At 37.1% G+C, this 27,172-nt stretch overlaps 1 long non-coding RNA gene across 1 annotated transcript in view; it reads right to left on the reverse strand.

Annotated features, from left to right (window-relative positions):
- LOC148007686 (uncharacterized) overlaps positions 1-27,172 on the reverse strand; it is a 50,395-nt gene that overhangs the window by 17,598 nt on the left and 5,625 nt on the right. Inside the window, exons 2-4 of the long non-coding RNA XR_015646674.1 lie at positions 18,569-18,648; positions 14,251-14,347; positions 339-435 (exon numbers count right to left, since the gene is read on the reverse strand). This is a non-coding gene — a long non-coding RNA (uncharacterized LOC148007686). The remainder of the gene's footprint in view (positions 1-338; positions 436-14,250; positions 14,348-18,568; positions 18,649-27,172) is intronic.

Raw genomic sequence — 27,172 nt, forward strand, 5'->3', positions numbered from 1 at the left:
TAATATTAAATACAGAAATGGATGAAAGTAGGGTAGGGGAAGACAGAATCTGTGGACCATCTGAAGAATGTTATAGAAAAGCACTACAGTAGAGGCTCCTCAATATGTAATATGTAAATGGATATTCTTAAAATGCATCACCAAAAAATGGGGAGAGTACAGCCTTACTGCCTTCTCTTACAACCAAAACCCCTCCAGTACCATATATGGGGTACATGTAATTGAGTTTTGATGACTGAGATCTCAGAGAAACTCTCAACCAACATATGTTACTACCCACATTATTGGTTGCTTTACAAAAACTGATAGCAAAGCCATATTGATGGAACCACACTTACCTATCTCATTGAACATGAAGATGTTTCAGTTGGTGACTAACTGGAATATTCACCCTTGTAGATAGTGTTCATGGATTGGAAAATTTATTCATACTTCCTAAGGAGAAAAGCAAAGAGGAACATAGCTGAAATTCTTCAATGACAATGGTGAGCTCTCTACAGTGTACATGGGTGTAATAGTGGTACAAATATGGTGAGCGTAAGTAACAATCATTTGATTGGATTCAATACCCAGAAAATGAGACTCATTCCTCACATTGCTCATATGGTCAAGGAAAGGGAAATACGTAGATTGTGGACCAAGGGACATTCCAAACACCGCTTTTTTTTTTCAGCAAAAGAAATGTGGCAATTTAAAGAATCCTAGTGACATTCTGTTATTCCGTTTAATAAGTATATTGCTCAACCATGATCTCAGAAGTTACTACCGGTTATAGTTGGGAACAAAGGCAGAGCCACATACCTGAACATTGTGCAGAGAGTAAAAGAGATTTGATAACTCAATCATAAATGAAAATTCTCTATCAATACTCTTCCTTCACCTCTCATGAATCTTTGTGTTGGGAGAAATCTAAGAGCCAGTGGGGACGGAAACAATGTCTTCCAGATGTAACAGACCTAACTAACTCACACATGATCACATGTAGATCATTACAACATGCATGTGATTTGCATAAAGTTGATAAGCCCTCACTACTGAGAGAAAAAACTAAACATGATCTCCCATCTCTAACCATGAAGCTATTTCCAATATACAAATGTTTGTAAAGGAGAAATCAATTTAATATGGTAGATTATAGAAATCACATTCATGGAAGGTGTTATTCAAAGTAGTAGACAGCCAAATCATATGAACTCAATGGTAGCTTGACAGTAAATTTTTGAATCCTAATGCTTTGTCTCTCAACATAAAAACATATACATTAGAACAAAGAAGAAAGCCTGCCCAAGTAGATTTCATGATAAGATCATGATGTATACACACAATAAACTTTGTTTGCTGGACATAGAGAATTCAACTTTGAGCCATCCAGGAAAGTTTCTCTGGTGGTTTTCTTTCATAATGCCAGTAAACACAATTCAGGCTCCTTCTAGAAAAAACTAATGGTTTCCTTATCAATTAATAATCTTTATATGCTACAATAATTACTGGCCTGGTAAAATGCACTAAAATTTCAATTGTTCAAAGTGTATTTTGTGTTTAACCAACTATATTATTAATTAGAATTGAGGCCACTTCTACAGGAGAAAATTTAGAAATGATATTACAAAATGGTCAATAAACTTGGCCAGGGAACTTAAAGGTCCTAGCAGAGAACACATTAATGTTGCTTTTGTAAATCTCCATTTTGTCAAATTCCCTTTTAAATATTTCTATTATGTCCTTCAGTATGTGTTGATAATTAATTCAGTTCATAACAAAATTATTACCAATGTTTTTGTATGCACATTGATAAATAATTACATAAAGGACTGTGAATAAGCAACAGTCTGTACTCAGACACAATTGGGAATTCTAAACTTCCCATACTGGGTAAAAGCTAGAGGTCAGGAATGAATGCTATGGGATGTCTCTATAAAAGACTTAACTGTTGTAAACATGGCTTCCTCTGGTTAGGGTTACAAGTGTACCCCTCACAAGATTGAGCACAAATTCAAGAAAGGAAGAAGGAGGACTTCTCAATATTCCAACTGTATCTGCACACATTCTTACTAACATAGATAATGTTACCCATACTAATGGGGTAGCAAGTGTCCTGTTTCCTTAGAAATGTGGTCACTGGTAAGGATAAACAGAACATATTTCTGAAAAATAAAACAACATACAAGAAAATCAGAGGGAGCATCATGTCAAATGGAGAGAAACTCAAAACATTTTCATTAAAATCAGGAACAAGATGAGGAAGTTCATTCTTCCTGTCCTATTCAGCACAATATTAGGAGATTCCTTTGAATAAGATATGATTTTATGCATGAAAGTTCCTAAATGCTTCAGCAGAAACCTGACAATACTGATAGTTACTTTTAGCAATGTAGCAATATAAATAAATTAATGAAAATCCATGTCCTGAAATAACAAATATTTTGAGGAACAAACCGTAGAAGCAATATCATTTATAAAATATGACATACAATACTCATATAAAATATATAACAACATGTTATGTAAAATACTACATATGTATATATTTGATGAACAATAATATCCTTCACACAAATTAAAAAATAGTGCTATAAAATTTTATGGAAACAAAAAGGATTCCCTATAGAATAAAACTGAATAATAACCAAAGTTCAGGAGATATTGGCATGCCAGATTTCAAAATGTACTATGTAATGCCTACAGTAATAAAAACTGTATTGAATGGTGGTACTCTATTTTTTCTGTATTAATTAACCTCTTTAGAAGCAACAGCCTTAGAAAACCATCAGACTGCTGTTGTCTTGGATCAAAAAAAGCTTGCATTTTAGAAATATTTTTAAATTCTGAAACCCAGATAACATTTTGAAATAAAAACAGTTTATAATGAGTAAAAAAATAGGACATGCCACTGAGGAAATCTGTGATTCAAAGCCTATTATTAGTCTGCATTGTTTCATCTGTACATATCTTAGACCATTCAGTTTAGTGTTTTTATGGCATACATGAGTGTGCTAACAATTGGGTCTCTAGTCATTGTGCCTGTTCCTTTTCCTTTTTTGGATTGCCTTGTCCACCATCAATATAATGCTCTTTGTTTATCTTATTATATTTTATTTTGTTAACGTTTGGTTGTTATCCCTTGGGTGTTCTTTTCCTCATGAGAGACAGAAAGGTAACAAATCTGGAAGGGACAGGAGGTGGGGAGAATGTAGGAAGGGTTAAAAAAATAAGTAAAACTGTGATCATGATATTAAAAAAAAGATAAGAATGGAAATGAGAAACTGGGACAAAAATCAATTTTCAGCAAAAAAAATACATCATTTAATAATGAAAAACATAATACAATTCCAAAAAGACTAAAAAGCATACAAACAAACAGAAATAAAAGCAAAGACATAACCTTGTGGATTTATCTAATGGAACATGGCCAATGTCTCCCAAACCAAAACTCCCAAACAACCCCAAAACAAATCTGCATTCTATTTTGCATATTTTATAAATTTCATCCAAATCACCGGATCAAAGCAAAGTACAGATTACATATCCAAAGAAAGTTCTTTCTAATCCACCAGTTTATTGTTGAATCTGGGAAAGATATAAAAATAAAAATGTATTAACAAATAGCACATACGTAAATACACTAAAGTGTTGTCATACCATTCAAACTGGATCACCTTATGAGATCACAGAAGAAAAAGGTTCATTATCCTGTAACAGTCTATACACTATATGTGAGTATGTGTGTGTTTTGTGCATAGATAGATAGATAGATAGATAGATAGATAGATAGATAGATAGAAAGATAGATAGATAGATAGATAGATAGATAGATAGATAGACAGACAGATAGAGGTTTGTGTGTTTGTATATATATATGGAAGATGCAGCACATTTCCACATGGTTGCAGTTCACACACCTGAATTCACTCTGCCCACTATTCTTTCTTATAGCCATTTTGGAAACCTCTTTACTTCATTATAACTGTCATAACATGAAAACTCATTCTTACCTGATGACCCTAACTATTCAGAAATTTGGAGGTGAAAACCACATGATCTATTGGGTTTTTTCCCTCTGATGATTATCTGTATGTTAACTCTCGAATGTTTTTGTCCCTTCATAATTTTCAGTTTATGGCAGATACCAAGATAGCACTGTAACTTCCTTAATGGGTATAATTATTATGCAAACTCCATATGTGAACTTAAATGTTGTTCTTATTTTCCTGATCGCCATTACTCCCACACACAAACAATCCACAATTCTGTAAGCTCTTTGAAATGCTAATATTCACCCTGTAAAAGATCTGAGCTGAAGTGACAGGGCAGATTGACAGCTCAAGGGGAGGTGCACTGCAGAAAACACAACACAGGACAGGACAAAGGAAACCAGGTCCTGATCTGATAGGTTTCTGATCTGACTGTTCAGAGTCAAAGACTTGAGATTTATAGAATAATCTATCCCAACAAATTTGCAATATATAGTGTGAAAAAAATCATCTCTACCTATTAAACAAATTTATGGCCTTGAGGGAGCTGACCTTGTTTGCTGCATTGCCTTGCAGACCATTCTTAGGGTCGTTAAAACAGGCATCCTTGGCTGCCTCTTCTCTGAATAGGACCTGGTGCACTGAATTAAGTAATCACACTGTCCCCTGCCCCTGGTCTGTGCTAGTGAGCTAGCATAACCCTCCAATCACACATGTGTGCATGGTTGCCAGGCTGCAGAGATTCAAATTCTTTTCTAAAGCTAATGACACAAGGTAGGCAGCCATGAGCTTTAAGTTGTCCTATTGTTAGTATGAAAGTGGGGGCACTTCCTAAACCCCTGTATAAATTGGTCAGGGATAAATTCAAGGCACTTTCTGGGCAATGATGACTACAGGGTATTGAATTATATTCACATTTAGTTCTGTATACAAAGGGAAAAAAAGAGTGCTTAGGAAAACGTAACAAAACTAGGGAATGTACAAAAGAACTAGATACTTGTAATATCAGGAGACATTATTTAAGAAAAGAAGATGCTTCTTTAACAACATTCTGCATTACTCAGGTTTTACGTCATTAGGTGGATCTTTAAAGTTTCCTATGTGTTTATGTAAATGAAGCACTTATCATTAACATAAAGTTTGCTATTTACTAAAAGCTTGGTTTGTCATTCAATGATGATTTTTTCTTCTGTTTTAAATATTGTTCCAATGAGATACTTACTTACTTGTTTGTATTTTAAATAGGGTCTTACTCACTAGATTTTGCTGGACTAGAAACTCACTTGTAGACATGGCTGGCTTTTCACTCAGAGATTTATCAACTTTTCACTTGTAATTGCTACAAGTAAACTCATATGGCACCACAGTTAGCTAGATTTTATTAATGTCAACTAGGTGTGTGTGTGTGTGTGTGTGTGTATATATATATATATATATATATATATATATATATATATATTCTCTCTCTCCCTTTCTCTCTCTGTTTGTGTGTGTGTGTGTATGTGTGTGTGTGTTTCTGAGAAATAATTTTGCAGAACAGTATTAGTTTTTATAAGCAGAATTATCCCTCAGCATCACTATTCTATTTTAAAACTTGGTGATTCTGATGCCCAATGAATATGCAAAGAAAGTACAAATAAAATGTAGAAAAGCACCTGAATGTTATATGATTGTACATTCAATTATTTTTCAATAACTGTAAATATATTGACTTAGTAATCTCCTTTACTGCAAGACAAAGTATACCTGGAAAAAGGAAATGAAAGAGGAACTACTAAATGTGCTTTGAATTTGGCCAATCAGCACTGTGTACTATAATCAAGGGAGGAAAACATTTGCAAAAATGAAAACGTGATTTTAAAGGAATATGGGAATACTCAGCTTCCTATTCCATAGCAAAGGATTCTATCAGAAGGTATCCCTGTGTGCCTAAATTTGCTTCAATATAGGACTGAGCAGATAAATATGGCAATATATTAATTCATAACATATTGAGAGAAAGCAATGACCACTCTTAAACAGGCTGGGCTACTGCAGATCAATCCCTCTGAAGCTTCTCTCAATGATGGAAATGTTTAAAAGTTGCTGAAAAGGGCTGGGGATTTAGCTCAGTGGTAGAGCGCTTACCTAGGAAGCTCAAGGCCCTGGGTTCGGTCCCCAGCTCCGAAAAAAAGAACCAAAAAAAAAAGTTGCTGAAAATACACTGAAAGAAATTCCCGAGTTTTATATTATTATTGTGTGTTTGCTTGTGTATTTATTTATTTTTATTGGATTTTTAAAATTTATATTTCAAATGCTATTCCCTTTCCCAATTTCACAGACATAAGCCTGCTCTTCCATCCCACTCCCCTTCTTCTATAAGGTTGTTCTCCCCATCCACCTGCTCCTGCCTTCACCCCAACATTCCCTTACAATGGGGGTCCAACCTTGGCAAGACCAAGGATTTCTCCTTCCATTGGTGCCCAACAAAGCCTTCCTTTGCTACTTACACAGTTGGAGCCATGGGTCACTTCATGTACAGTCTTTGGGTTGAGGTTTAGTCACTGGGAGCTCTGATTTTTTGGCATTGCTGTTCTTATGGTGTTACAAGCCCATAATTTCTTTCGATCCTTTCTCTATTTCCTCTAATGAGGGTCCTTCAGTTGCTGCTCCAAACTCTGTGTCCATATCCTCTTCTATGATTATTTTTCCCCCTTTTATGAAGGAGTGAAGAAAAAACTCACATTTTATGAGCTTTTCGTTGTCTCTGATTAGTTGAGTCCTCCCTTTTCTCCTCTCTCTCCTCCTCCTTCTTTTCTTCTTTACTTAATTTCTGTTTATGTTCATATCCCTTTTATTTTTTAGAACTTGTGAGACAGTTTCTCATTCTGTAGAATACGCTGGGTTGAATTTTGAAGTAAACATTTTTATTCTAATTTTTGAATGATATGATTAATATGTAAGCCAGTGTAACTCGAATGCATTTAATTTGATTACAAAATGTGAATTTTGCTCTGATCATTAATTATTTTAGTTACTATTAGATTTTTTTTGCAAAATGGAGTAGTCATGTTGGCACATGCCCTTATATCTAACAAGTGAGAGGCATAGGCCGAGAGTCTACTCTGAGTTTTCTTACAGCCAGAATTACATGTTAGAAATTGTTTGTAACAAGAAAAATATATTAATAAAATTCAAATTTTAGTACCAAAATATTATTTCTTCTCTTTTTATATCTCTAGTGGTAAGCAACAGGTTGCTGAATTATATCTCAAACCACAGAGAGGAATTAGAGAGACTTCATGAGTTTTTTCAAAGAGAGAAAGGCATCCCTACGGTTATGTTTTTTGAACAATGCCGCATCTGATAACCTTCCAGAGCCATGATCTAGGAGTCAAATGTTTAAAATTTAGGTAACAATAGTAGACATCTCATTCAAACTAGTGCATTCTACTCCTTGTCACCACATTCTCAAAGCAATTTATAATAAAAATATATAGTATACAAATGTAAAAGGCCACATTATTTTTCATAGAATGAAAACTCCTTAAAAGCTTAAAGAGTCTTTTGAGCCTCAAGTCAATACTTTCAATGTTACCCCTGTAATATCTAAATATAGTTACATATTTTTAGCATACATTGATGTAAAACATATATTAAGTTTTATCTAAAAGGAACTTAGACTGTACTAAGAAATCCTTAAGTGGACTTTGAGTTTCATAGTTTTCTGACCCTACCTACTGGTTGCTGTTGTTCCTTGTGTGTATATTATATCTGCATTTGTGATGAAGGTCAAATTCAAATCTGTTTATGTTAGGCAAGTATAATAACAAAGGTTGAATATCAAACATATATGTCCTTGGATCTAAAAGTCCCACAGCATTTCCACTTCCAAATATTTTACAATCCAAATTCTCTATCAAACTCTTAAGTCTCATTTTGATAATGGGGCTCCTTTAAAAATGTACTTTCTTATCTCAAGAGGGATGAAGCAAGCAACGATGTGAACAGTGAAAAATCAAACCACAATGGTGTTAATAACTCAACATCTTAATAATGGTGATCCGCTTACTATTTTCTAGTATTTTGAAAGGGTCTGGGTAACATCTCTGAGTCTGCCCTTTGTTGCATATGTGCAGTTGTTCTAAGCTATGACTGACTTGACACCATGGATGCTACTGATCTTGCTGGTCATCCTATGTTACTTGCATCTCCCCACAATGTGGGGTATCTTGCAGCAACTGGGCTGAACTTTATCCAGTAATCTTATCTATCATGTTTTCAAGAGACCCATCTCTTCCACACAGTAACAAACCTCAGCTGTTGTCTACGATGTCTCATTGCTTTCATAACCAGTGCCACTTGGGTGAATCTAGTTCCTAGAGTGTATCAGAGTTAAGACCTCATCATTTTTGGAACACAGTTTCTGCATGCTGACCCTGAGCCATGATTTTCTAGAGACTTCACATCTATGATGCTGGTCCCTTCTTTATAACAAATGATTGATTGTTTAGAGTAAGATGGCCAGCATTTATTACCCAGCCAAGCTATGATTTCCTTCACTTAAGTGGCTCTGTTATTGAAATTTCTGAATTGAAATTTCTTCCAGTACATTCAAGAAACTGGGGAATTGTGGAACATCCTGCTAAAAGATTGAATGTAAAAAAAATGTGTGCTCTTCTAGAGAAAGAGAGAGAGAGAGAGAGAGAGAGAGAGAGAGAGAGAGAGAGGTTCAAACTGATTCAAAACTGATGGTGAGGATGGATTCAAAGTATTCTGGAAACAAAGACACAACAAAACTGTTTTCTGATCAAGAATCCTAGATGGAAATTGAGATTCAATGTTATAGTCCTAAAGCAGGAGCTATTACCTTCATGGATGCACAGAAATTTAAGGCTGTGTAAGTTATTGAATAAAGGCCATGGCTGAGAAGTGTTTCCCTGTGCTTAGGCAGGTTTAATGATCAGGATACAGGTAAATGTGTTCGTGAAAAATTCAGTGTGAAGGATTGTAGGGGCTGACATTGGGACAGAGGACAGAATGAAAAGAAGAATGTGCATCTGAGAACTTAGTAAAAAGTTATTTTTGATAGAGCTCTTGGCCAGGTGATAAAGAAATGGAAAATGCTACAGAAGTGCTACACAGAGCAGTTTAAGGAGATTCTAAGCCTATTCTTCTAATACCATGAAGGTGCTTGGTGCTTCAAAGACAAGAGAGGCTGCTTTTAGATGACTATTTCACTATCAGTGAAGAGCACTATGTCAGGAGCATGAACGCTATCCTACACCTATTCTATTCTCAGCTTGTACTTCGATGAAGTGAAGGCCAAGTCAATGCCCTTAGAGGAAAAGATCAACATTTCAATTAAGTCATAAAATATCAATGTTGGACCTTTCTAGCTCAGCTGGATTGCAATACCTTTAAGTAATGTCAAAAATGTGATTCCCAATTACAAAGTAAAGAAGAGGGTACTTTCTTCACCATCTGAAGAAACATCAACTAATAACCTAAATCTGTCCAGTCTTATGTCAAAAATGAAGAGAAATTACAATCAATAAAGAGGCATGTATAAAATCTGATAGTGAAAGTTAGATTTTTAAAGTAGCTCAAAACTCAGCTACAGGATCTGACTCAGGAAGACAGATTGTTAAAAATGCAGGAGAACTGGTTAGAGAAACTGACCCTCCAGCTTATCACCAGACTGAGTAAATGAGTAATGGGTTTTGTTCTGCCCCTTTGATGTTTGTTCAATGCTCCTTTGGCCCTCCAGCCATTGTGTCCTGCAGAGAGTATTCTAGGAAACCGGCTGGCCAAGCCTAACTAGATGTGTATCAGATGCAGATGCTTCATCAACTCTGACAAACATTTACCCAAAAGGACAATCAGGATCTGTTCTCAGGAGAATGAGAGCTTGACCTTTCCCCTCATTTAAACCCTAGAGTCTTAAGAGCAATCCTGAGACTTTGAGAGTTTCCCCTTGCAACATTTTTGGTATTTCCTTTTGACATCACCCCATCTCCTGGAGCTTGTGACTTCGTCCTTTAAAGAGCCCTTCTCCCAGCCACTCAGGTTCGACACCTCTGTCTCCTGCGTGGGATATGTGTCTGCCCGGAGATCTCCTTAATAGGTTTCCATAATAAACCTTGCCTTTGCTTATAACATCTAAAATGGTCTCTCTGTGTCTGGGGTCCGCAACTTCCTGAGACTTGAGAAAGGGTCTCTCTTCGGGGATCTTTCAATGGCAATATAAATTTTGCTTTTATTAACTATTTTATTAGCATGTTGAATAAAAATATTATTCAAAAATAATCTTAGAATTTCCATACCGCTCCTTGCCAGGTATACAGTATGCTCATGAAAAAACAAAACAAAACAAAACAAACAACAATTAATACTTTGTGCTGTTTTTCTAGAAAAAGGATGGTGGTCAAATGCATTGAATCATGCTTGCCCTGAAATCATAGTACATCAAAGTCAGTGCATTACTAATGGACCATCTAGGCCATCTATTGAATCGTCTCCTCAGTCAACCAGTAGAATACTTCTGTAGAAAAATTTCAACCTACCTCATGAAATCCAGAATATTCACTGAATAAGTATATATTAATGAAACATCAAACTACAGTTTATTATGCTTTTCAAAAGTATTTTATGGCCTTAAAACCCAGCATCATAGGACACTGTCATTAGGACAAAACGGTACCCGACAGATTTGGAAAAGATCTTTATCAATCCTACAACCGATAGAGGGCTAATATCCCAAATATATAAAGAACTCAAGAGGGCTGGGGATTTAGCTCAGTGGTAGAGCGCTTACCTAGGAAGCGCAAGGCCCTGGGTTTGGTCCCCAGCTCCGAAAAAAAGAACCAAAAAAAAAAAAAAAGAACTCAAGAAGTTAGACTCCAGAGAGCCAAGTATCCTTGTTAAAAATGGGATACAGAGCTAAACCAAAAATTCTCAAGTGAGGAATATCGAATGGCTGTGAAGCACCTAAATAACTGTTCAACATCCTTAGTCACCAGGGAAATGCAAATCAAAAAAAAAAAAACAAAAACAAAAAAAAAAGAAACAAAAAACAAAAAAACAAAAAAACCCACTGAAATCCCACCTCACACCAGTCAGACTGCTTAAGATCAAAACTAAGGTGACAACATGTGCTGTCAAAATGTGAAGAAAGAGGAACACTAATCCATTTTTGGTGGGATTACAAACTGGTGCAACATTGGGAAATAAGTCTGAAGGTTCCTCAGAAAATTGCAATACCTGAGGACCCAGCTGTACCGCTCCTGGGCATATGTGGACATGGTGCTCCAATGTACAACAAAGACACATGCTCCACTGTGTTTGTAGCACCCCTATTTATAATAGCCAGAAGCTGGAAAAAACCCAGTTGACCTTCAACAAATGAATGGATACAGAAAATATGGTACTTCTACACAATGGAAGGCTACTCAGCTATCAAAAAATATGACTTCATGTAATTCACAGGCAAATAGATGGAATTAGATAATATCATCCCCAGTGAGGTACCTCAATCATAAAAAAATAAAATAAAACAAAACAAGCAAACAAACAAAACTAGACAGTATATGCACTCACTGACAAGTGAATATTAGGTCTAAATCTCAGATTACCAAAGATAAAATCCACATACCACATTACATTCAAGAAATAGATGAGTAAAGTTTGGATGTTTCAGGCCTTCTTAAATAGGGGGAATAAAAATATTCATAGGAGTTGACATGGAGATAAAGTTTGCAGCAGAGATGGATGTAGTGGCCATTCAGAGCCTGCCCCACCTGGGTATCCAGCCCATATACATTTATCTACCAAACCCACACAATGTTGCTGATGCCAAGAAATGCATGCTGACAGGAAATTGATGTAGCTGTCTCCTGAAATGCTCTGTCAGAGGATGACAAATTCTTAGGCAAATGCTGACAGGCAACCAATGAACAGAGAATGGGGTACCCATTGGAGGAGTTGAAGACAGGATTGAAGGAGCTGATGTGGTTTGCACCCCATAAGAACAACAATACAAAACAAGCAGACCTCCCAGTGACAAAACCACCATACAGAGTACACAGGGATACACCCATTCCTCCAGCTTCAAATGTAGTAGAGGGTAGTCTTTTTGGGCACAGGTGGGTTGAGAAGTCCTTGGTCCTTCTATGGCTGTACCCCTCAGCGTAGAGGAATATCAGGGCCAGGAAGTTAGAATGGGTGGGTGCTTTGATAGGCGAATGCCCTCATCTAAGAAGGGGGAGGGTATGAGTTAGGGGGATATGAATAGGAAACCGGGGTAGGGGATAAAATTTGAAATGCAAATATCAAATAATAATATCCAATTAAAAAGCTTTAAGAGGAAAATTATGCAAATTTCAAAGACAATTATTTTGGAAAAGTATTTTATTGTTTGCTACTGTATATAATTGTTTGAAAATTTTTTATGGAGCACAGGTCTGAAGAGGATAGGAGAGTGAGCCCTCAGCTCCCCTCTGATTTGCATAACAGATCATGGGAAGCAAACATATAGGTGATATTAATTGAACATAGTTTTTCTGAAGGAGTATTAGTAATTTTAACTATTGAGAAATTCTTTGGGGGAAAGGAAGTTATTGTAATAATGCTCTGTCACATTCCTCCTCTCCCCAAACGCTTTGTTTTTATGAGCGTGCCTCTCCACATATTCATCCACTTCTGCCTCACCAATCTATCCTTATCCTATGGTGGAACATCAAGACTCCAAGGGCCTCTGTTGATGTCAGATAAGGCCATCCTCTGCTACACATGTATCTAGAGCCCTGTGGAACTCCAGGTAGACTCTTTGGTTGGTAGTTTAGTCTCTGGTAGCTCTGGGTGGTCACTTTAATTCACATTCTTCTTTCTATGGGGTTGCAATCGCCTTCAGCTCCTTCAGTCCTTCCCCTAGCTATTCCATTGTGGTCACCAAGGCTCAGTCTGATGATTGGCTGTATTTGCAACTATTTTGGTTAGGTGCTGATAGAACCACCCAAGGAACAGCTATATCAGGCTTCTGTCAGCAAGTGCTTCTTGAAATCAGCAGTAGGGTTCGGGTTTGGTATCTGCAGACGGAATGGATCGCTAGATAGGGCAGTCTCTGGATGGCCTTTCCTTTAGGTTCTTTTCCATTTTTTCCCTATCTTTCCTTTTGTCAGGAACATTACTGGATTAAATTTTTTTAGAATGGTGGGTAGCCCAATCCCTCAACTAGGGGTAATGCCTATCTACTGGTGGTGGTCTCTAAGGTTCTATCTGCCCTTTGTAGGGTGTTTCTGATAAAAAAAATCCATGTTTGGTCCTGGAAGCCTCTTGTTTCCCTGGTGTCTGGGGATTTTTAGTAGCTATCCCGAGTTCTGCAGTCCCCACTGCTAATATTTCTATTCGGTTTCCTAACCATCTGCATTTGTCTTCTATCCCTTCCAATAACTGATATTGTTCCATCTTTTCCCTCTCCCTCCACTCTTCCTTCCAGGTCTCTTCCTTCCTCTATCTCCTGTGACAATTTTCTTCTCTCTTCTATGTAGCATTGAAGCATCCACATTTTGGTCTCCTCCTTTTTTACCCAGATATCCTCAACACTGTGTCCATAAACCATTGAATGAATAATGAAAATATGGTACATTTACACAATGAAATGTAACTTACTTCATGAACCGATAAAGTCATTGAACTCTTACTTAAGTGGATAGAACTAGAAAAAATCATACTGAGTGAGAAAAATCATCCTGAGTGAGGTACGCAGCACCCAAAAGAAAAATTTATATGTGATCACTTAAAACTGCTTGTTACGTTTTAATCCTTACAAATGTATGTAAGAATCCTTAAATCCTCAGAGGTAAGATGTAGAGTGAGGAACTAGAAATGATGGAAGATTTTCCTGAGTAAGTGAAAACATATTAAATCTGGAGAAATGTGGTATAATGTGATAGTTGAATGGGAATATTAAATGCAGAAGTGGAGGAAAGTGGGGTAAGGGACATAAGAATCTGTGGACTTTCTGAAGAACGTTATAGAATAGTACTACAGTAGAGGCTCCTTAATATATACTATGTTAATGGAATATTCTTAAAATACATCACAAAATAATTGGGAGAGTAGAACTTGACTGCCATCTCTCACTACTGAAGCCACTCCAGTGCCATGTATGGGTCACATCTATTTGAGTTTTAATGACTGAGGTCACACAAAAATTCTGAAACAACTTACATTCCTACCAACATCATTGGTTGCTTTTCAGAAACTGATGGCAAAGCAATATTGGTGAGACAACACTTACCTATCTCATTGAACATGAAGAATTAAAGTTGATGACTAACTGGAGCATTCACTCCTTCTCGACAGTGTTCATGGATTGGAAAATTTATTCATACTTCCTGAGGAGAAAAGGAAAGATGAACATAGCTGAAATTCTTCAGTTTACAAGGGGGACAGTCTACAGTGTACATGGGTACAATAGTTGTACAAACGTGGTGAGAGTAATTTAAATTATTTGACTGGATTCAATGCCCAGTCCATGAGACACATTCCTGATGAAGTTTATATGCCAAAGAAAAGGGATGTAAGTAGATTGTGGATCAAGGCACATACCAAACACCATTTTTTCTACAAAAGTAATGTAACAATGTAAGGAATCCTAATAATATTCTGTTATTCCCTTTAGTATATTGCTCAGCCATGATCACAGAAGCTACTATCTGTTATTGATGGGAACAAAAGCAGACACATAACTGAAAAATGTGTATAGAGTAAGAGAAATTTGGTAACTCAGTCATAAATGCAAATTCTCTATCAAAACTCTTCCTTCATCTCTCATGGATCTTTGTGTTGGATGAAAGCTAAGAGAAACTGGGAATGGAAAGAATGTAACAAAGGAACCAATGTCTTTCAGATGTAACAAGGGGGGCAGTCTACAGGGTACATTACTGAGAGAAAGAACAAATGTTCATAAATAAGAAATTATTTTAATAAGGTGGAGTCTGGCTGATTATAGAAATCACATTCATGGAAGATTTTATTCAAAGCAATAAACAGCCAAATCATATGAACTCAATGGTCTTTTGACAATAACTTTTTGATTCCTAATGCTGTGTCTGTCAACAAAAAAACAGATAAAATTGAACAAAAGAGAAAGTAGGAAAGAGCCTCAGTTTATCCCAGGAGATTTCAATATAAGATCATGATATATACACACAATAAGCTGTCTTTGCTGGACATAGAGAGTTCAGTCTTGTGCTATCCAGCACAGTTTCCCTGGTGGTTATCTTTCATAATGCTAGAAAACACTATTCAGTCTCCATTAAGAAAAAAAATAATGGTTCTCTTATCCATTCATAATCCTTACATGCTACAATAATGACTGGCTTAGTAAAATGCATTAACATTTCAATTGTGCAAAGGGAATTTTGTGCTTTACTGACCACATTATTAATAAGAAGGGAAGCCAATTTTACAGGAGAGAATTCAGGAATGATACTACAAACACGGTCAGTAAACTTTGCTAGGGAATTTAAATATCCTACCAGAGAACACACTAACATTGTATTACTAAATCTCCATTGTGTCAAATTCCCTTTTAAATATTTCTGTTATGTTCTTTGGCAAGTGTTGTTGATTATTTCCATAAATAACAATTTTATTACTAATGTTTTTGTTGGCACAAAATTATGCTGTACTTGACATTATAATTGTATGCAATATAGAACAGGATTCTGATACATGAATGAATAACACTAAAGACTGTAGTAAGAATTACAGAAGTAACAATAGCAATTGAGTGAAGCAAATGTTCTATTAACCCACAGATTTCTCTGCCTGTGCCATCAAGTATCTTATCAAAATTGAATGTTGTTTCTGTTGTATTTACATTTCTTCATATTTTATAAATATTGGAAGTATAGAGAAACAAAATCATTCATCCCATTATTTTCTTTCTTTCTTTTTTTTTTTTTTTTTTTTTTTTTTTTTGGAGCTGGGTACCGAACTCAGGGCTTTGCGCTTGCTAGGCAAGCTCTCTACCACCGAGCTAAATCCCCAACACCCATTCTTCCACTTTTTAAATGTAGTATTTTTCCTTTGCATAGTTTATTTCACTTCGATATTTAACAAATATTGTTCTTAAGCAAAATAATTTTGTACCTGTTATTTGAAACTAATAATTTTATTGGACCCATTATTTTGTCTTAATTACCTTTAGTATGGAGATCTTAGAGAATTGTGTTGGGGTCCAGAAGAGAATGCTCTGAGGGAGCAAGTTTGGAACAAGAGTGAAGTCAAGACTTGTACAAACCCTGAAAATTATCAGGAGTAGGACAGTTTTCAATCTTCCTGTGGGCCTACATGTATGAGAGCACATAGACCTATGCACCCACCTCCATCATCCTGCGGTAGTTACTTAGTCTGGTGGCCAAATTACTCCTCAGACTTCCTCTCTCACCATGAGGATGTAGAAGCACTCAGAATTCAAGTAAAGCTTTCCAAACAGTTCATGCACAGCCAATGCGGTATATTCACCTTACTCTTCTTACCCCAAATAAACAAGAGTTATTTCAGTTTTTTCATCTCTGGATAAGGCCACTTATCCAACACTCATGCAGATCATGTTACTCTCTAAACTACCAGGCCCTGCTAGGCTTCATTCTTTCTATTCCAGCTTTAAAAGCAAGGGAACCTGGATTCTCCCAGGGCAGAAGGGATAATATCCACTGATAAAAGGATATTACCTGAAAAGCTTGGAAAACCCAAGACATAATTCAGAGTCCACATGACATTCAAGAAGAAGAAAGACCAAATTTCTGATGTGCCAGTCCTGCTTGAAGCATGAAATATGGAGAAAAAATGTTGAGCAGAGACTGAAGCAAAGACCATGAACAGATTGTCCCACCTGGAATTCCTTCCCATATAAAGCCACCTAAACCAGACTATATTTTATTTTGCAAGAAGTACAATCAGACAAGAGTCTGATATGGATGTCTCCTGAGTTTCTCTGCCAAAACCTGACAAATACAGAGGCAGATGTTTGCAGGCAACCACTGAAGTGAGAATGGAGTCCCAATTGAAGAATTAGAGAAAGGACTGAAGTAGTTGAAGGGTTCACCACCCAATAAGAAGAACTATGATATTAACCAAACTGTACCGCTCCAGACTTTTCAGGGACTAAAGAACCATCCCAAGATTACACAGGGATGGACCTATGGCTCTAGCAGCATATATAGCAGAACACATCCTTGTCAGGCATCAATGGGAGGAGATTCTGTTGGTCTTGTAAAAGCTTGATTCTCTAGTGTTAGTTTATGTCAGGTAAGTGAGGGAGGAAAGAGTGGCTGGTATGTAGGGGAGAACACTCTTAGAAGCAGGAGGAAATAGTAGGTTTTTGGAAGGGAAACCAGGAAAGGGGATAATATTTGAAATGTAAATGAAAAATGCCTATAAAAGAAATAAAATAGGATTTTTTATAGCTCACCTAGAATAGCCCATGATTGAGTATATGTTAATAAAACAGAAGGTTCTAGTTTATTATCCTTTTTCGACATTATTTTTCTTCCTTAAATCCCAGCCACATACATGTCATCCGGGCCTCTCTTTAAAAGAATTAAGAAATACCTTTCTTTTATATAGAGCAGAATATTCTTCATGAGTGAAACCTGGTAACCTCATATATACATATGTATATATGAGGTTAGTGGAATTACAGTCTTTCATTAGGATATAAACAAGAATTGCTTGTCAGGGAACATCCCTAGGTCCTTCGTCACTGAATTATTTAGGCATTTTCTTCAGGGAACCTCAATGCTGTTTCCAAATACAGAGCAGATTAATTTTCTCAGGGAATAATTTAGAGACCCATATAGCAAGGGGACATGTATAGTCATGGATTCTTTTGTCACATAAACATAATATTAATATCATAGATATATAGAATTGGGGTATTTCCCACCATCTGAAGTTATGGAATGATATCCCAAAATCATCATCAGTTTTACTTGAAAGAATTTTTCAAGGAGATTCTATTTTCTTTAAAATTATACCAATTTAAATTTAAAAGATCTATTTTATTCATTCTTACTGTGTATTATTATTTGAGTATGTCTATGAGCACATGTCTACAGGTCCTCTAGATGCATTAGGGTGAATGCCTCAGTTACCCTGTGAGTGTCCTCACAGATCATGGTAAAGAAACATATAGGTGATGCTAATTGAACTCTGTGTCTCTGGAATACTATTCAGTACTCTTAAATGTTGAGAAATCCCATAGAGAAAAGAGAGGTTGTCATGACAATGGAATAAACTAATAATAAATCTCAGTGTTCTTAACATATAAGATAATGTTTTGAAAGTTACTATCTCCTTCGGAGGATATTAGAGTCTAGACAGTTATGTCCACAGGTTAAGGATTGACTGCAAGAGCCCAAAGATATGCAAAATTTTACTTAGATAAGAGAAGGTAACTTATTCATCAGATGTCAATAGTTTTTATAACTCTGCTGTACAAAATTTGGCTCTAGGAGGGAATTGCTTAAAGGGAAAAAAAGAATAACACATTATTGAGGCAGAAATATTAGGATGAAATACTGAACATTATACAAAATTTTTGTTACCCCATGTTTTGAGGAGTAGGACATTCCTCTATTCGCCAGTCTACAGAATTGCCCTGACCGGGCCTCAGAACTCAGTCTCCCTACCAAACAAGATCACAAATTCCCGTTAAAGGACATTTTCAAGAAGTCTGACAATTGGTTTTGTGATGCTGAGAATCAGAGTAAATTCATTAGTTTAGGCAAACTTCATATTTGATGATATAATTCATAAAAATTACTAGCGGTGTTTATTGGGAAGAGGAGATATATTTGAAAAGGGAAGATCTTTTTTCTGAAAAATACTTGAATTATTGGATTGACACACACACAGACCATTTTTTAAACATGTACCAAGCTTTAGAACTACATCCATGAAACAGAAAACAATCACAGAATAAACAAGAACAGCACTAACAACAGAACACTTAAATGTTTTAAAAATACAGTTCTTTCTCAATCAAATTTCTTTCAGGATGCAGAACCTTCTATTAATGGTATATGTATATTTCGTACATAACTCTATTTTTATTGGAACCATTTATCTATAAGCATGAATCAACCTGTCTGCATATCTGAGAGTTTCTCATTTTTCCTCCTTTCAAGGTGATTGCATACCACTCTGCTCTTTTTTGAGCCATTCTTCCTTAGAGCTCCAGTCAGTCACTGGCTCTACCACTATAAATGAATAAACAAAATGAGCCTATGTAGCATGTAGTATAAATATCTTATAAGGAATCGTCTAATAAATCAATTTTTCTTTTAAATTTGCATGCTGTATATGCTCATGGCAAATATTTCTCTCAATCCATTTTTATCATCTTTATTAAATTGGGTATTTCTTATTCTCATTTCAAATATTCCCTTTTCCAGTTTCCATGCCAACATCCCCCAAACACTCCTCCTTCCATATTATATGGGTGTTCCCATCCCAAAGCTCCTCCCATTATCGCCTTCCCGCCAAGACTCCCATTCACTGGTTGGTCCAGCCTTGGCAGGACCAAGGCCTTCCACATCCTCTGGTACCCTTAGTAGGCTATTTATTGCTACCTATGCAGTTGGAGCCCAGGGTCAGTCCATGTATAGTCTTCGTGTAGTAGCTTAGACCCTGGAAGCTCTGGTTGGTGGGCATTGTTGTTCAATTGGGTCACAAGCCCCTTCAGCTCTTTTCAGTCATTTCTCTGCTTCCTTCAACAGGGGTCCTGTTCTTAGTTCAGTGGTTTGCTGCTGGCATTCGCCTATTAATTTACCATATTCTGGCTGTGTCTCTCTGGAGAGATCTATATCCGGTTCCTGTCAGCCTGCACTTCTTTGCTTCATCCATCTTATCTAGTTTGGTGGCTGTATATGTATGGGCCACATGTAGGGCGGGCTCTAAATGGGTGTCCTTCAGCCTTTGTTCTTACCTTTGCCTCCCTATCCCCTTCCAAGGGTATTCCTGTTCCACTTTTAAAGAAGGAGTGAAGCATCCACATTTTGGTCATCCTCTTGAGTTTCATGTGTTCTGTGCATCTAGGGTAATTTGAGCATTTGGGCTAATAACCACTTATCAATGAGTGCATACTATATGTGTTTTTCTGTGATTGGGTTACCTCACTCACGATGATACTTTGACAGTTCCATTCATTTGCCTATGAATTTCATAAAGTCATTGTTTTTGATAGCTGAGTCATATTCAATTGTGCAGAAGCACCACATTTTCTGTATCTATTCCTCTGTTGAAGGGCATCCGTGTCCTTTCCAGTCTCTGGCTATCATAAATAAGGCTGCTATGAACATAGTAGAACATGTGACTTTGTAATATGTTGGAGCATATTTTGGGTATGTGCCCAAGAGAGGTATAGCTGGGTCATCAGTTAGTTCAATGTCCAATTTTCTGAGGAACCTCCAGACTGATTTCAGGAATGGTTGTACCAGTCTACACTCCCACCAACAATGGAAGAGTGTTCCTCTTTCTGCACATCCTGGTCAGCATCTGCTGTCACCAGAGTTTTTGATGTTGGCCATTCTGACTGTTGTGAGGTAGAATCTCAGTTCGTTTTGATTTACATTTCCCTTCTGACTAAAGATCTTGTACATTTCTTTAGGTGCTTCTCAGCTATATGGCATTCCTCAGCTATGAATTCTTTGTTTAGATTTGATCCCCATTGTAAATAGGTTTATTTTTCTCCCTGCAGTCTAACTTCATGAGTCTTTGTATATTTTAGATATAAGGCCTCTATCAGTTGTAGGTTTGATAAAAATATTTTCCCAATTTGTTCGTTTCTGTTTTCTCCTAACAACAGTGTCCTTTGCCTTACAAAAGCTTTGCAGTTTTATGAGCTCTCATTTTTTTGATTCCTGATCTTAGAGCATGAGCCATTGGTGTTTTGTTCAGGTGATTTTCTCCAGTGCCCATGTGTTCGAGATTCTTCCCTACTTCTCCTACTGCTGGCCTTCTTTCTGTATATTTGCACACTGTAGTACTCTAAACTCAGATTAATCCACTCCACTGCCACTGTTCTTGGTGAACAGCCCTTGGTACTGGTATCTCCAATATTCAAGTGTCTTCTAATGCAACTAGTCTTCACCAACAGCCTCTCATAGGCTCTCTTAATGGTGCTACACCTCAAATTCTTTTTATGATTCCTTCATTCCTGGGCTGTCAACTACAATTGAGGCTGTACATTCACCCATGACCTTTCATGACCTCTTAGAGTGCCAAGGTTCAGCTGTTCTCCATGACCCATTAATGACATCAAAACCAATACAACCCGGGTGACTCTTTCATATTACCAAGTACAGCTTCAGCACTACATACATCCTTGGCTATCTCTGGAATACAGTTTCTTTGTGCCCTCAGAAAACACTTCCCAGGAGATTTCACCTCAGCGATGCTGGTCTATTCTTAATCACTGCTAATGTGTTATCCCCAGCTAAACGGCATCAATTGTTCCATTAGTTCCTCATATTTTTCACTCTAAAGCCAGAGCCACATGACTGAAGCTGCCATGTCCTGCCTCTTTGGTGGGCTGGAAAATGGCCTCGCTTACTCTATTCCCAGCTTTCTGTTTTCCCATCTCCTTCTCTGTGTAAGCTTGGCTTTCCTTGAACTTGCTTTGCAGATTGACCTTTAACTCAAGATTTTCATGGCACTGTCTAATATAATGCTGAGATTAAAGGCATATACCACAATGCCTGTATTCAGGCATTTCTTTAGGTAGAACCTGATTATCCCAGCCTTGCCTTGCATTTAGAGATACTTTTGGCTTTGGCTTCAGCGATGAAATGTGTGTACCACCATCCTTGGATCTAAGCTGAACTAGGTATGATCTTGACTCTAGATCCCTTACTCTGTTATTTCCTAGAACATAGCATTTAGGTCCATTTCACTTTCTGGTGCCCCTGTAAACTTGAATCATCTATTTCATATTTGTTTCTTTCTAAGCTTGCTACATTTCTTCAAAATGCTGTTCATAAGACTTAATTAAAGAGCAATGTGCTGGGCTTTTTGAGACATCCTTTGTGAATGCAATTAATATAAATCTGTTTACCTTAGCCTCAAGTAGACTACTCAGAAATGGGCAAAAATCAGCCACATTCTTCACCAGAATGTCACAAAAAATTCATTCAAGGCAACATTCTAAAATTTTACTACACTAAGTCTCTTGGAACAAGTTGCTACACTTCAAATCATATTCAGGAATGAAGTCTATGTAAAGTCCCCAAATCTAGATTATTCCACAAAAAACCATGTCCAGTTCTATCACATCAATACCCCAGTTCCTGGTACCAACTTCTATCTTAAGCTTTTACTGCTGGGTACAAACTCAGTGACCAATGAAAATATTTTTTTTAATTCTTTATATATTTAATATTTAAGTCTTTATCCCCTTTCCAGTAGGGCCTCTGATTGTTCGTCATCCCATACCTCATTCACCCCACTTTCTTCAGGAGGATGTCCCTGCACTACCACACTATCAAACCTTCCCTCTCCCTAGGCATCAGGTCACTTGAAAGTTAGTTGCATATTTTCTCACTGAGTCCAGACCAGGCAGTCCTCTGTGGTATATCTGTTGTGGGCCTCATATCAGCATGGTTTTTGCTTCCTGGTTAGTGGCACAGTGTCTGAGATATCTCAGGGTTCCAGGTTAGTTCAGACTTTTGGTCTTCCAATAGGGTCGCCAACCTCCTTATCATCTTCCAACTTTTCCCTGAACAAGCTATGGGGTTCACCAGTTTCTGTCCATTCCTTGGGTATAAATATCTCCATTTCACTCAGCTGCTTTTTAGGCCTTTTGGAGGGCAGTCATTTTAAGTTCATTTTTATGTATGGTATACCCTAGCTACAGAAATCGAGTCAGACCTTGGAGTCTACCCTTGAGCTGTATGCAATTTGGGCCAGTCACTAGACCATCTTTTCCTCAGGCTCATCTCCATTTTTGTCCCTGCAATTCTTTCAGACAGGGACAATTCTGGGACATCTTTTCTGACAGTGGGATGGCAACCCCAACGGTCAACTAGTTGCCCTGTGTTTTACTGAATGTGGACTCTAGAAGTACCCTCCCCTGACTATAGGAAATCTCATCTAAGGCTGCTTCCTTTGAATCCTGAGAGTCTCTCACTTCCCTGGTCTCTGGTATGTTCTAGAATGTCCCCCCACCTCCTACTTCTTGACATTTCCTGTTTCCAAACTTGGTTCTGGCCATTAAGACTTCAATCTGGTCCCGCACATACCTGATTGTGTTGCCATTTTTCTTTCCGTTTCCTTTCACACTCAGGACCTTCCCTCTGTCCCTTATAATTGTTTCCTTCTCCCTCTTAAGTAGGATTGAGTCATCCTAACTTGGACCCTTTGTCTTGTTAACCTTCTTGATTTTTGTGGATTGTATCCTGGGTATATGGTACTTTTTTTTGCTAATATACACTAAAACCAGTTACACTGAGTGTAATAGAAGAGGAAGTGGGAAACAACCTGGAACTTACTGGCACAGGGTGAAATTTCCTAAACAAAACACCAGGGGCTCTGTTCTAAGATAAATAATTGATAAATGGCATGTCATGAAAATGTAAGGCAAAGGACATAGTCAAGAGGGAAAATCAGCAACCAATAGATTGGGAAAAAATTTAAACTAATCCACATCTGATGGAGGGCTAATATCCAAAGTAAATAAAGAACACAAGAAGCTAACCACTAAGAAACAATCAACCCAATCAAAAAATGGGGTTTGTAACAGAGAATTTACAGCAGAGGCGTCTTGAATGGCTGAGAAGCACTTAGAGTAATCTGAAAAGTCTTTAATGATCAGGGAAATGAAAATCAAAACCACCTTAAGATGCTACCTTACATCAATCTGAATGTGTCATGGACCAAACAGGCTCCATCTGCCAATTAATAGCCTCAAGTTTCTGCCTCGTATCTATTACTCTTCCGTTTCCTGGATTTGAGTCTCTCGTCATCTAAACCACCAAAACCTAAGGGTTTCAAATATATACTTAAGTAAAATTATTTTTCCCCAAACACACTTAACTTTAATTTCTACCTCATATGTGAGTGTGTGTGTGTGTGTGTGTGTGTGTGTGTGTGTGTATGTGCATGTGTGTGATTGTGTACGTATGTGTGGGCATGCATGTGGGCATGTGTTTCAGCATTTTGCCAAATACGGGGATTTACTCAAACTCTGTATTCAGGACAGCTCCAGGAGTGCAACCCATAGAAGCTCCAGCCTATTCTCATAGAAACAAGCACTCTTCTGGGTCTTCACCTTCCTAATTGCAGATGGTACAACAGACCCTGGACAGCAATAAAACTCCAAATCTCCTAAGACTTGACCAACATCCCTATCACCATTTTCTTAGGTTTCCTAGAGACACATCACTCCAACGTCAGCCAGAATCAGCTAAAGGTCACATTGAATCTTTTGCTGATTCATCACGGCATCTTTCTAGTTTCCCCTATTTTTATTAAACAAAAATGGGGGAATTTAAGCATCTTAACATTGTTTCTTTTAGGCTCCACCAAACAGATATTAGCCTGGCTCACAATAAATTGGACTTTTTGTCCTCTCTTGTATGACCTCCTCTACCTCTTCCCAATCTCCACGAGTTCAAGGCTGGCCTCATCTCTCTGTAACTCTGTCTTTCTGTCTGTCTCTTTCTGTCTCTCTGTCTGTCTCTTTCTGTCTCTGTGTCTCTGTGTCTGTCTCTGTCTGTCTCTGTCTGTCTCTGTCTGTCTCTGTCTGTCTCTGTCTCTGTCTCTGTCTCTGTCTCTCTCTCTCTCTCTCTGATTCTATGTCTTCCCACCTCCCCTTCCTATGCCCCCAAATAAACTCTATCCTACAGTAGAACTGTCCTATGTCTGTTCTCTCTGAAGAAGGGATGAATCTGTATGGGTTTGCTGAGGCAACTCTTCCCATTGCACAATACCACAAACCACAAAATATATCCCTGTCTTTACAAACACACAAAACTGTGATTTATATCTGAACAGTCTGTACTTTGCATTATAAAATTATGGAAGGAAAAAATCTTCAAAAGTAAAAAGTTGTCTCTGAATATATATGGAAATGCCTTGCTTCCTACCTCATGACAAAACTTTCCAAAGCTACATACCTGAGTGGCTAAATTTTCGGTAATACAAGAATGAGCAGATAAACATGGTAATATATCAGTTCATGTCATGCTCAGAGGAGTATGACCACCCATGAACAGGCTGTGCTACTGAGGTCACTCACTCTGAAGGTTCTGCCAAACCTGGAGTACTTTAAAGATTCTTGAAAACATATATCTGTCGTCCATAATCCTGTACTTTTAAGATACCTTTCTAAGACTGAGTAGTAATAGGAAAAATTCAGTGAGACTACAAGGCATTAATGTTGTATTTAGTCAAAGTTGTCAGAGGATGGCTGGCAAGAAGTACTTAATAAGGCAGAACTAATCTGATATTTTAAAGACAATGTATATATCAATAACACTTTCTGGACATGGAGTTGTTGTATATAATACACTGGATTTGAATGGAATCATCCCATCTTCATCTGCCTCTGAGCACATTAAGGTTAAGGTTATTCTTTCATGGATTAGTTTACCTTACAGATTTTATAAAATAGTGATGAAAGTTAACAATTATATAGGGTTAGATAAAAAGAAAATGAATGGAGTAGGTTTTTTTTCAGCTATGAAGATACAGTGTCAAGGTGGCATTAGTATTTGAAAATTCATAAAGAAATACAATTACATTTTCTATTATATAAGTAATGAGTAATTGTGAATATTATATAAAAGCATCATTCTCTGAACTTTGGGTTTTAGAGTTATTGCTTGGGACACAGAAAGCCAACTTGTTAGTGAAAAGACCAGTGCCCAGGATCCACAACTTTATGCTGCCCACATGACAGGTTCTCCACCTAAATAAAGTTAAGATAATCCTGCTCAGTAATGATGGAAGCTTGTCCTTCTGGGGATTCTCTGACTCATCAAGTTTAAAAACGAAAATAATCATCTCAAAAGTATCTAAGAATAAAAACCTGTATAAGATGTATGCATTCATCTATACTATGATATTCTGTGGATAGAAATCATGTCTTTGTAATTTCTCCATTTGATTCCAATTAGAGAATTGAAAATAATATTTTTGAAAAATAAAATATTTCTATATACTGCTTACCATATCTGGCTAATGAATAGGCCTTATAAGAGACAAATTCAATGCTTACTTATCATGGGCATTTAGAAGAGAAGTAGGAGTATGGAATTCATAGATCTTACAACTAACCCAAAGGATACAGGTATACTATTTGGGTTTAAAAGAATTGAGTACTTACTCTTTTTTTAATGTTTGTTTGTTTGTTTGTTTGTTTGTTTTTGGGAGAACTCTAATTATGGTCAGTTTTTGCAAGCCCCCTCCTTTTCACAGCAGTGAATTCTAGTTTACATGTGATAATCATTTAACTCATGTTTCTTGAGCTCTTCATTGTATCTGAATATTAGAGTCCTCTCTTCTTCCTCCTCTCCTTTATGTATTTTTTTCTTTTGATCATCCTTTATTTATTTCTGGAACTTTTAGAAAGTCTCATGTTGTAGCTTAGGCTGTCCTCAAAATTGTAGTGATCATTGGTAATATCTCCTGAAGGATATGATTACAGATGTGAACAAATAAACCATGAAAGGTTTTTTCTTAAAATCTTTTCTACATTTACACATTACGCATTTTCTTTGGCTTTTTTATTGAATAGTTTGTGTATATACATTTCAAATGTTATTCATTTTTCTGGTTCCCCCCTCTTCCATCCTCCCTCCCACTGCTTCTATAGGGATGCTAACCCTCCCATCAACCCACTCACACTTCAAAACCCTGGAATTCTCCTACACTAGGGAAAATTGCCCTTAGAGGACCAAGGACTTCTTGCTATCATTGCCAGATAATTCCATCCTTTGATACATGGGCAGCTAAAACCATGGGTCCCCAAATGAGTACTATTTGGTTGGTGGTTTAGTCTGTGGAAACTTTGGGTTATCTCGTTGGTTGATAGTGCTGTTCTTCCTATATGGTTTTGAACACTATCAGCTCCTTTAGTCCTTTCTCTAATACCTTCAGTGGGGTCCCTGTGCTCAATCTGATTGTTAGCTGTAAGCATCTTAATTTGTATG

This window comes from Rattus norvegicus, chromosome 1 (assembly GCF_021556685.1).
Source record: "Rattus norvegicus strain SHRSP/BbbUtx chromosome 1, alternate assembly SHRSP_T2T, whole genome shotgun sequence".
Classification (NCBI taxonomy): Eukaryota; Metazoa; Chordata; class Mammalia; order Rodentia; family Muridae; genus Rattus; species Rattus norvegicus.